The following is a 12506-nucleotide window of genomic DNA, read 5'->3' on the forward strand; positions in this document are numbered from 1 at the left end:
GAAAATATATTGTGGTAAAAAAAACAAACATCTTTCAAAACTAATTTCTCCAAAGTCAAATACGTTACGAGATGAAATGATATCCCTCGGAAAATATTCCAAAAATCAATTTTAGTTTTTTAAAAAATGTTATATTTCATTATAATTTAATGTGATATTTGACTACTCTAACCTAAATTTTTCTTCCAGCTCATTGAGCAGTACACGCGGCGTTTAGCGACTGTCTTCGTAAATCATATTCAAACCAGCAGTGTATATCCAGATGTTAATCCCGACACAGTCTGCTGAATCTAAACTTCGCTAAAAAAAAAAAAAGGGGGGGGGGGGGGGGGGGGGGGGGGGGGGGATAGGTGTGTCTGTAAATATTTTGTTTCTATCATTAAAGGTGTAGAAAGGTAGTTTTCATTATTGAGTTGAATAGTAATATACTATCCATACAGTGTTAAAACTGAGTTACCTTACGATTGGCGCACTGGTTGTAATAAATGTATTACTATAAAATCATCGGTTGTGTTTTGATCAGTTTAATTAAGAAAGGAAATCGGAACTTCATAACTGAATTGATTTTTAGAATCAGCCTATTCATTAAATAAATCTCTTTGTTAAATAATTTGAATTGCCTATAATTCGGTATCGATCGATAGCTAATCATTTATAATGTCCACGGCAAAAAAAACAACGTATTTTTATTGACCTGACATTTCTTTCAAGCAAAAGCAAACGTGTGCTTCAATGGGGATCTTCATATTTTCTCTGTGACTGGGAATGAAGGGAGGGGCTACCAGGACATAGGACCGATCACTGTTGAGATAGAAAGGAAGTGTTGATTATCGTCGTATCTCTCTCGCGCAATAGCCCTAGTATAATTTTATTAATCAAAGACCTTATCCAGATAGAAGGAAACGTATGTGTCATTATTGTATAAGTTAAAAACAAAGTGTGTCGACGATGCATTGTTTTTGAATGATAAGGCATATGTATTTGTGTATTGAGCATGTATATGACCTACTGATCAATGGTACTTTTTTGAGCTCATCTTAAGCCGCACGGCTTTGATTTTTCTATATCATTTATATCACATTCCTGATTCCCGCACTCTACTCTCCATACACCATGATTTTTCCCTGACTCAATGCAGTCTGGTTGTAGTCGTTTCTAAGTTAAGTGACTGACTGATGGATTAAGGAAAACAAACACCGATATATGACTGCCTGAAATAGCCGTCGGATTCAGATTCCTGGTTATAATCTTGAAGAAAGATGGCGATTCATTTTACGAATTATCATGCTTTTTAATGGCATATAATCCCAACGTGAAGATGAATGCCCCATCGTGTGAGATTCTGTGAAAAAGTTGGAATGCGATGCGTGTGTTCTTTGATTGACAACCGGAAACAAAATTGATATTCAATTATATGCCAGCTGTACATAAGGGTAATGAAGCAAACACAGAATAAGGAACTATTATATCACTCAGAATAGCCACTTTTATGTTTCCAATTTTTCGGAGTCAATGCGAATATATAAAACAATACTGTAACAACTTGATGATAGTTCAGACACATATGACTGGCATTGTCTTGAATTGTGACCTTATTCATTTAAGCGCGCTACCACAAGGACGCAGATTTTGTGGGGAAATGTCAAATGAGTTGTGTGGTCCTCCTGGGTACTATTTGTTCTTGAAAGTCACAGATGTCAATGTTTTAATGGATTTAGAGTCATTACTGAACAATAAAAGATAATTCTATCGACGGGACGCACATATCTCTTACGCAGTCGTAGCTGCACAGTAGCTCCATCCAATACACAGGACAATGTAATCTAATGCTGACTGCCCCCCCCCCCCCCCCCCCTATTTTTTTCCAGGAGAAACGGAAGTTGCCCTGCACTATATTGCCTATGGGAGATGAGAAATACATATTAACGACATATTTGCATTAAGATTTTTTATGTACATTTTCAAGAATTCAATGTTATTTAGTTTTCTTTCTCACATTTCGGGCTGAATCAGCATTTATTGATACTACTCTGAGCTAAATATAAACGAATATTAATCAACGAAATCCATTAACATATTCAGTAGTGTATACCTTTAACTTGACGACATTAAGCACACAGGAAATCCGCATATATAGTAGGTTGCGAAATAATGACAAAAATGCCATTGATATAATCTAAATTTAAATACATCGCATTGTTTTAATGATTACCTCTTGTATAAACCAACATTATCGTAATGGATACTCCATATTTATATATTACATACAACTAATGTCGGGCAAGTCTAACACACATTAGACATTCAAGATTGAATTCGCAAACGTATGCACTCACTACAATGTGTTTCAACATTGTTATATGGCACAAACGCCAGACCTAAACAATTAAATAATGCCGTAAGCATTTGGATGAAAGACGGAGTACGCGAAAATATGCAATAACTAATTAAATTACAAATACGTGTATATAACATTGTTATATTCGTGTGAGGCTGTAGGAAGAATTGCATGGTTACTGCTATGGATACAACTACAGATAAATACACTGTAGTTGTGTTGGAATCCTCCTTCATACTAAATAGTGTTGACATGGTATTGTATTTCACATACCTGACCAGTAGTGTGGCTTCGTAATGCTTTATTTTCTATCAACACAAGAAGGCTATTCCTTAGCCTAAGTTTTCCATGACCTTGTTTGAGAGTAATGAAGCAAGTAGATTTTTTATCAAAAGAAGTTTACAGGACAGGACAGGGTGTACCATGACCACCCTGGGGTTCGTTGTTAGTTTAACGTCCTGTCATTATATAAGGAATATTTAGAGAGCTGCATATTTGGATAACTCTAGAATCCGTTAGTTCTTATTGTTCATTTACTGAAATGCCATGCATCAAGTACATTAACATAGGTATATTCTGGTCCAATAGCCAGACTTTATTTTATCTGTAATTCTAGGCATCGCAAATCTCCGCGGTAGCTGATTGTGTTATTAAATGATATGGAGCGTATTTAACAGTGTACAACATTCCGGGACACACAGTGTACAACAATCCGAGACATACAGTGTACAACATTCCGAGACATACAGTGTACAACATTCCGGAACATACAGTGTACAACACTCCGGAACATACTGTGTACAACATTCCGGGACATACAGTGTACAACATTCCGAGAGATACAGTGTACAACATTCCGAGACATACAGTGTACAACATTCCGGGACATACAGTGTACAACATTCCGAGACATACAGTGTACAACATTCCGAGACATACAGTGTACAACACTCCAAGACATACAGTGTACAACACTCCGAGACATACAGTGTACAACATTCCGGGACATACAGTGTACAACATTCCGGGACATACAGTGTACAACACTCCGAGACATACAGTGTACAACACTCCGAGACATACAGTGTACAACATTCAGGGACATACAGTGTACAACATTCAGGGACATACAGTATAAACATTCCAAGACATACAGTGTACAACATTCCGGGACATACAGTGTACAACACTCCGAGACATACAGTGTACAACATTCCGGGACATACTGTGTACAACACTCCGAGACATACAGTGTACAACACTCCAAGACATACAGTGTACAACACTCCGAGACATACAGTGTACAACACTCCGAGACATACAGTGTACAACATTCCGGGACATACAGTGTACAACACTCCGAGACATACAGTGTACAACACTCCGAGACATACAGTGTACAACACTCCGAGACATACAGTGTACAACATTCCGGGACATACAGTGTACAACACTCCGAGACATACAGTGTACAACACTCCGAGACATAAAGTGTACAACACTCCGGGACATACAGTGTACAACATTCCGGGACATACAGTGTACAACATTCCGGGACATACAGTGTACAACACTCCGGGACATACAGTGTACAACACTCCGAGACATGCAGTGTACAACACTCCGAGACATGCAGTGTACAACACTCCGATACATACAGTGTACAATATTCCGAGACATACAGTGTACAACTAACCGAGACATACAGTGTACAACATTCCGGGACATACAGTGTACAACATTCCGGGACATACAGTGTACAACATTCCGGGACATACAGTGTACAACACTCCGAGACATACAGTGTACAACATTCCGGGACATACATTGTACAATATTCAGGGACATACAGTGTACAACATTCCGGGACATACAGTGTACAATATTCCGGGACATACAGTGTACAACATTCCGGGACATACATTGTACAATATTCAGGGACATCCAGTGTACAACATTCCGGGACATACAGTGTACAACATTCCGGAACATACAGTGTACAACACTCCGGGACATACAGTGTACAACATTCCGGGACATACAGTGTACAACATTCCGGGACATACATTGTACAATATTCAGGGACATACATTGTACAACATTCCGGGACATACAGTGTACAACATCCCGGAACATACAGTGTACAATATTCCGGGACATACAGTGTACAACATTCCGGGACATACAGTGTACAACATTCCGGGACATACATTGTACAGGGTAACTTACAGAGCAAATACTCATTACGGAAACCAGAAACGGAAAACAAAAATATACTGTATAAAAATGAATCGTATGAACATGAGATTTACTCTGCAAGAAAGAAATCTTTTAGATAGTTGATGGTGGAAATATTATCTTTGGCACACAGGTCTTTAGTAATATGTTTCTGGATAAGCTATAATAAAGTGTTCAATAGTGAAAGTCCAAAAAATCCGGAAAGAAACACAGCAGTTTGCTCTACTCACAGGAACGTATGTACCAAACAGCCGTGAGGTACCTTTGTATTACAGAACATTACCTCCTCATTAAATACTAGACTACAAACACACTTCAATGCATTATCTGTACCTCAATTCATCAGATCCGATCGGTATATCGGAAACCGCTACGTAACAACAATGAATGTTGGCAGGTTGATGTGAAGATACGCCAAGGCTACAAAGGCGTCGTTTTATTATCACTATACAGAGCGCGTAATCTTTGTAAATACATCTTCTGTAGCTGATTATTGTTCGACTTACATTTTGATAGATATACTTCAATAAAAAAATCATCTAACGCAATATTTTAAATTCATCAGGCTCGTTTGGCGAGTCAAATGAATATTACGGTTTCAGCAGGGCAGGTACCATAGAGTAAGAATCAATGTGTTCTAAATGCCACTCTAGATCATTTTTGTTTAATCATATATGTACATTAGTACACATATTTCCTACTTTCAATTCGGCTTTGTTAATGTACCCTGGTACTATGGTGCTATGGTTCAGTTTACATTTAGTTAACAACAATGGAAATGGCATTATTCCATTATCAACTGAATGTTCAGCAACGTTTATAAATCTGACGGCATACTTTTCCAGTCACAGCCTGAACCATGATCAAGCATTTAGAATATAAATATTTGAATATCAAATTTGGCAAATATAGCTTACAAAAATCAATGAGTGCAGGTGATTTCCTCCTTTTATTTTCTAAACGGCATAAGTTAAACAGAGAGAAAATCCTAACATTCGCACCGAATGACATTGTATTCGCCTCTAACGACTTATGTAATATGAAAAAGAGGGTACATATCATTAATCACAAATTTGTTATATAAGTAATTACCTTATCTTACACTGAAGACACTAAGCGTGTAGAAACACGTTAGGATGTGTTCCTTGTGTGACCAGTTTATATTTATAGATTCCTTATACTATTGTATTATTGTTTAGACTCTTAAATTTAAGGTGAAACATTCAGAATCAATGTTTTTGAGTGATGGTGTATTTAAAAGATGCAATACAGCTATCCTATATGTCCTGAACTTTGGTGTAAAACTGGTAGATGTACCTGGTGTGACGAAGTGGCTCCAAGCCGTCAGGTCATGAAACATACGATATGGCTGTATTTGTAAGTAATAGCTTAGCTTTCCCTCAGATAAAGACAGCAATTACCGTAAAAGAGTGAGTGGTTTGTGTTTATCTGGATATGATTTTATCATTATGATTATTTGCTTGGAATTGGTTTGTTGATGGTCACTATTATGATGGTCATCACAGCCGGAGGGTATATTTGCCAAGCAGATTCAAGCTCGATGTATTACATGTATTTAGGCTTGCAAAGTTTCTGGAATCGGATTGCGCGACGTGACATCCCAAGGCAATAGGCATTCGACTCCTTTAAGATCTAATTTGCAGGCCAGACTGATACTGTATTTAGAAATCGAGACCTTTTTTAAAATCATGAGATATGGCTTTTACTATAAATAATACAAAAGGTGGCCATGTAAAATTAAACTAACTATCCTGGGCAAAAGTGATGAATTAAAAGAAGTTAAGGATAACCAGTATATCACACTGATTGTTTACAGCAATACATTCGTATATGTAAAATATCAAATATCACAAGTTGTGTATGTTAAACTTACAAGCATGTGACATATGCAACGACTAACTATGTTCTACTAAAACGTATATATGGCATTATCTTTCCGTCGCTGTTATTGAGTGATATTTAATTAACGATAATAACTGTTCATTTGCACTTAAAAAATTCTAAATTAGATCATTTGATGCAGGTTTTCTCTTATTTACAATAAAGAAGTGTGTCCGTTTGCGATGGAACAACATTCAATATGTATATAGGCCAAGGCACAATTACACCGTATCGTTGGTAAATCCAATACCCTAACCGTTACAAATATACGATCTTAATTGATGAATTTCCTCAATTCTATACGGATCACCTTAACCAGCACCACAGGCTTGTACCGACGGTGAATTCCGGGTTCGCCTTGGTGTGTTGTAGCCGATATATTACATGTTGTTTATGGTATGCTTCTCTTTAACTTCCAGCAATTAAAATATAGAAATATGTATAAATAAATGAAATTGCGAATGAATGATTAAGGGACGTTGTTTTACGAACGTTAAACGCATTACGGTTATTTCAGGTATCACTGAATTACGTCTAGTGCTATCACACTGACATGCCACATTTGGACACGGTAATGTCATACTCCAAATTATATTCTTTACGGGCGAACCAGCTCGTGTCAACGAAATGGCAAATCCGATATTGTAATACAATGTATATGAATCAATGTAAGTAATTGTGTGAAGTATATTTTTATTACTATTCTGTGTTTATATAATTGTTGATTTTGATTACGGCTGACAGAAGATGTCCAGGTAAAGTCCCTTAGATATGTATAACACTAGTGTTTATCGTAGAACATGCAACAGCTTACCTCCGAGAAGTGGCTGACAGCCACATCCTAGACGAGTATTCGCTCTAGTATAACTATGGCATTTCTTTATTTTTTGTGATGAGAAATTGGCAAAGACTTTCATGTGAAAAAGCTCCGAAGTACTTATCAAATTGATGAGTGAATTTTCAACAAATGCTTTGTAACCAGGCATTAACTGTTTTAGATGAGGTTATGGGCACTGCAACTATTTTTTCACAGTGTATGTGTATGCTTTGTAACTTTGACGCGATGGCCTCTGACTCAGCCTCTTGTGTATTTTGAGTCCATGATATAATTAAAAGTTATCTGCAGCTTAAGTGGAAAAAGAATCCACATAAATTGACAGCTTTCTTCTGCCAAGCTACTTAAGTAGCGACATGGATATCTAAGCAGCACTTCCGTTACCTGTGTAACAGTCGAGACTGACATGTAACTTTCAACATATAGCGCAACAGAAAACAAAAACGAAATGTTGGCAAGTAACTGGATATATTCATGTAAGAATTTCAATCAGAGTGTCAATAAATTCTTCTCGCAGAGCACATATAAATATTATCGGAATGACAGTCAATTTGTAAATGAAACAGAAATGTTTTATCTACTTAAATACCTAAGCAAAAGTAGTCTAGGGACTGTTTTTTTTATTAATCTAACTTCTGTGTACACCTTTCACATCCACGCAATGTTTGTTTTTGTAAGATTCCAGTAACAACACTGTCGTGCTAAGGAGTCGATTGATACACAATGATAGATAGCCTTGGAGAATAACGCCGTAACGTGGGACATAGTTTACTACATCAGAGTGCTCGACTAAACCAACAACTTTCTATAATCGAGGCCGATATACAAAAGTAAGAGAAAGAAAGCTTTATGTGAATAGATAAAATTCAAGGACGTGTCAGTGTAGATAATATGAAAGTATAGGATCGGTTTAGTTTCCTATGAGTCCTTAAGGCTAATTTTGTCCTGTCGGATAGCCGATCCCAGACTCATATCCCACAGCCTCTGGTTGAGGATTGGCGTGATGGCTACGATAAGGATACAGCGGTCCCATACCACTAATGGACAAGCCAAGGTCTCAGTCCAGCCTCCCTCCGTCTACACGGGTATGCGGGCCTGCTAATGACACACTAACCTCGCGTTGGTTGTGACTATATATAAACCAAAACACTGGTCATCCAACGACGCCATTCACCTCATTGCATTACACGGCAGGTTTAGCCATCCTATAACCCTGTTAATGAAACAGGTTAAGGCTAACGGTTTACCGAAGATCAGCACGATCTCAGTGTTCCTATCAATCAGACTGGCTGACTATACTGTACAGGTGATATCATCACCAATGGATATTCCGTTTTTCCTCAAGTAATTCCCAATCAACTGCAAAACTTATTCAAAAAAAGATACATATGTTGAAAAATACAAAAGTGGACCTTGGGCTTTAATAGTTACAGTGTATATGTTATGAGAAAGAATTATGCAGATAGGCTTTTGATTCTAAGCAAGGCTAGATTTAAACAAGGAAATTGTAAAAAAAAAAAAAAAAAAATCGCTATTCATATATTGTACTTCTTTAGGCCCTATCCCTCAGCACCTGGGGAATGGTCATCTTCAAATGTTCATAGCAACCAACCATGTTCTTATAAATAAGCATCACATTTTTAATTAAAAACTTAAAAAAAAATAACCTCAAATATATCAACTTTAGCACAATCGACGAAGAAACTAAAGACACGTGCCCTAAGTGAAAACCACTTAACCTCGTTTTATCGATCCTAAAACAGTGTTGTGGTGCTCGTCTTTTGTCGATATCCCCCCGTTGTTACAGTTCTCATAATATCAAACAGGTCCTTTTTTCTGTTAATTACTTGCGATATTGAACATTTATGTTTTATGTTTACGTTTTCACACACGAGGAAGTTCCAAACTGCCGATTTGATAACATATTCTTTACGGATTCTATATTGGGATATTTCATACATGTAACTTTGTATATCTTTTGTATGTAAGTAAAACGTACTGGTGGGTCCATTGTACCCGTAACAATTATCAGGGTAGCATATTGTTTATTTCAATATTTGACCATGCTGTGTAAGAAAGCGGCATGTACATATGTATAGCCACGATCATAACGTAAAGTAAATATATACGCCCAAATATAAATACTTGTTGAAAGATCAAAATGCTGACGCCGCAAAATCTGCGTCATTGAACATCTAGCAGATAAAAGCAGCTCGCATCGCCTGTAATGGCGTGAATCGTATTGCAATCTCCACTGTGGATAATTGTTCCTCTGAAATTGATGTTAAGCATCAATCATTCGTTTACATGATTTAACCAACTGTGGTGTGAAAACAACAATTATTTCTGTAGCATTGCCTTATGAAATATTGGGTAAGGGTAAAGTGACAGATATAAATGAAACACAAGCAATGCCACGGACGCCCTCCTGTAGATTTGTATTTTGTGAAGTTGGGGAAATTCTGAATTATTCATTCCATCACTTGATCATATGAAGGCACAATATTCTAAAACATAACACAATACAAGGAAGAGTTAAGTGTATTTGTGATCACGAGTATATCATATCACGGCTGGCCGAACAGATGTACTGAATCTTACTTTTGGCGCCAGTGTTGCGTATTCAGAGATGCATCTGTATAAACGCCGATTTGCAAATCATTTACAGGTACCATAACAGATGTAACATGAACCTATCAGCGAATAGTATCAATAACGCATATAATTTTATATATCGGGACATTGATCAATAAAATAAACTAATCTCTTTTGAACATCAAGCAAAACCTGAAACTCACGAATACCTCGATATTACATCTTAAACTGCCAAAGTGCCAAGATAAATTATCGATCGGGACTATCATATTATATCGAACCACACGGACAGTAATTCCATTGTCATTATATGGTATAGTACCAAACTAAATTATCAATCAGGACTATCCTATCGTACAGAACTACACGGACAGTTATTCCATTGTCATTATATGGTATAGTACCAAAATAAACTATCAATCTGAACTATCCTATCGTACAGAACTACACGGACAGTAATTCCCTTTTTTAAGTTTGATAAGCTCAGAGGTGATAACGTGTTAAAGGAATGCTTGCCCAATATAAATTGATAAGTCGGCTGTGCTTGTTGATACCATTGGTAACATACTGGTCCAGTACCTTTTCTCTGACACGCTAACCTTTATTTGTGGCTCGGAACACGGGAACTAAAATTACGTATAACTCTGCTATAAGTCTGCTATATGTATATTGATTACGTAAAAATCGTTAGGCTACGGCTCCTGAGATTTCCAGTGCTAGATATCGTAACGACATGACGAAGAAATTCTCAATTGGTTTATATAGTACCGACAGGATGAAGGAATTCTCCATTGGTAGATATCGTACCGACATGACGAAGGAATTCTCTAATGGTAGATATCGTACCGACATGATGAAGGAACTCTCCATTGGTAGATATCGTACCGACATGACAAAGGAACTCTCTAATGGTAGATATCGTACCGACATGATGAAGGAACTCTCCATTGGTAGATATCGTACCGACATGACAAAGGAACTCTCTAATGGTAGATATCGTACCGACATGATGAAGGAACTCTCCATTGGTAGATATCGTACCGACATGACGAAGGAATTCTCAATTGGTTTATATAGTACCGACAGGATGAAGGAATTCTCCATTGGTAGATATCGTACCGACATGACGAAGGAATTCTCAATTGGTTTATATAGTACTGACAGGATGAAGGAATTCTCCATTGGTAGATATCGTACCGACATGACGAAGGAATTCTCAATTGGTTTATATAGTACCGACATGATGAAGGAATTCTCCATTGGTAGATATTGTACCGACATGACGAAGGAACTCTCCATTGGTAGATATCGTACCGACATGACAAAGGAACTCTCCAATGGTAGATATCGTACCGACATGACGAAGGAACTCTCCATTGGTAGAAATGTACCGACATGACAAAGGAACTCTCCATTGGTAGATATTGTACCGACATGACGAAGGAACTCTCTAATGGTAGATATCGTACCGACATGACGAAGGAACTCTCCATTGGTAGATATTGTACCGACATGACGAAGGAACTCTCTAATGGTAGATATTGTACCGACATGACAAAGGAACTCTCTATTGGTAGATAGTGTACCGACATGACGAAGGAACTCTCCATTGGTAGATATTGTACCGACATGACAAAGGAACTCTCCAATGGTAGATATCGTACCGACATGACAAAGGAACTCTCCATTGGTAGATATTGTACCGACATGACGAAGGAACTCTCTAATGGTAGATATCGTACCGACATGACGAAGGAACTCTCTATTGGTAGATATTGTACCGACATGACGAAGGAACTCTCGAATGGTAGATATCGTACCGACATGACGATGGAACTCTCGAATGGTAGATATCGTACCGACATGACGAAGGAACTCTCCATTGGTAGATAGTGTACCGACATGACGAAGGAACTCTCTATTGGTAGATAACGTACCGACATGATGAAGGAACTCTCTATTGGTAGATATTGTACTGACATGACAAAGGATCTATCGAATGGTAGATATCGTACCGACATGACGAAGGAACTCCCCATTGGTAGATATCGTACCGACATGACGACGGAACTCACCATTGGTAGATATTGTACCGACATGACGAAGGAACTCTCTATTGGTAGATATTGTACCGACATGACGAAGGAACTCTCCATTGGTAGATATTGTACCGACATGACGAAGGAACTCTCTAATGGCAGATATCGTACCGACATGACGAGGGAACTCTCCATTGGTATATATCGTACCGACATGACGAAGGAACTCTCTAATGGCAGATATCGTACCGACATGACGAGGGAACTCTCCATTGGTAGATATCGTACCGACATGACGAGGGAACTCTCTAATGGTAGATATCGTACCGACATGACGAAGGAATTCTCTAATGGTAGATATTGTACCGACATGACGAAGGAACTCTCCATTGGTAGATATCGTACCGACATGACGAAGGAACTTTCCATTGGTAGATATTGTACCGACATGACGAAGGAATTCTCCATTGGTAGATATTGTACCGACATGACGAAGGAACTCTCCATTGGTAGATAGTGTACTGACATGACGAAGGAACTCTCTAATGGTAGATATCGT

This window comes from Pecten maximus, chromosome 5 (assembly GCF_902652985.1).
Source record: "Pecten maximus chromosome 5, xPecMax1.1, whole genome shotgun sequence".
In the NCBI taxonomy this organism is placed as follows: Eukaryota; Metazoa; Mollusca; class Bivalvia; order Pectinida; family Pectinidae; genus Pecten; species Pecten maximus.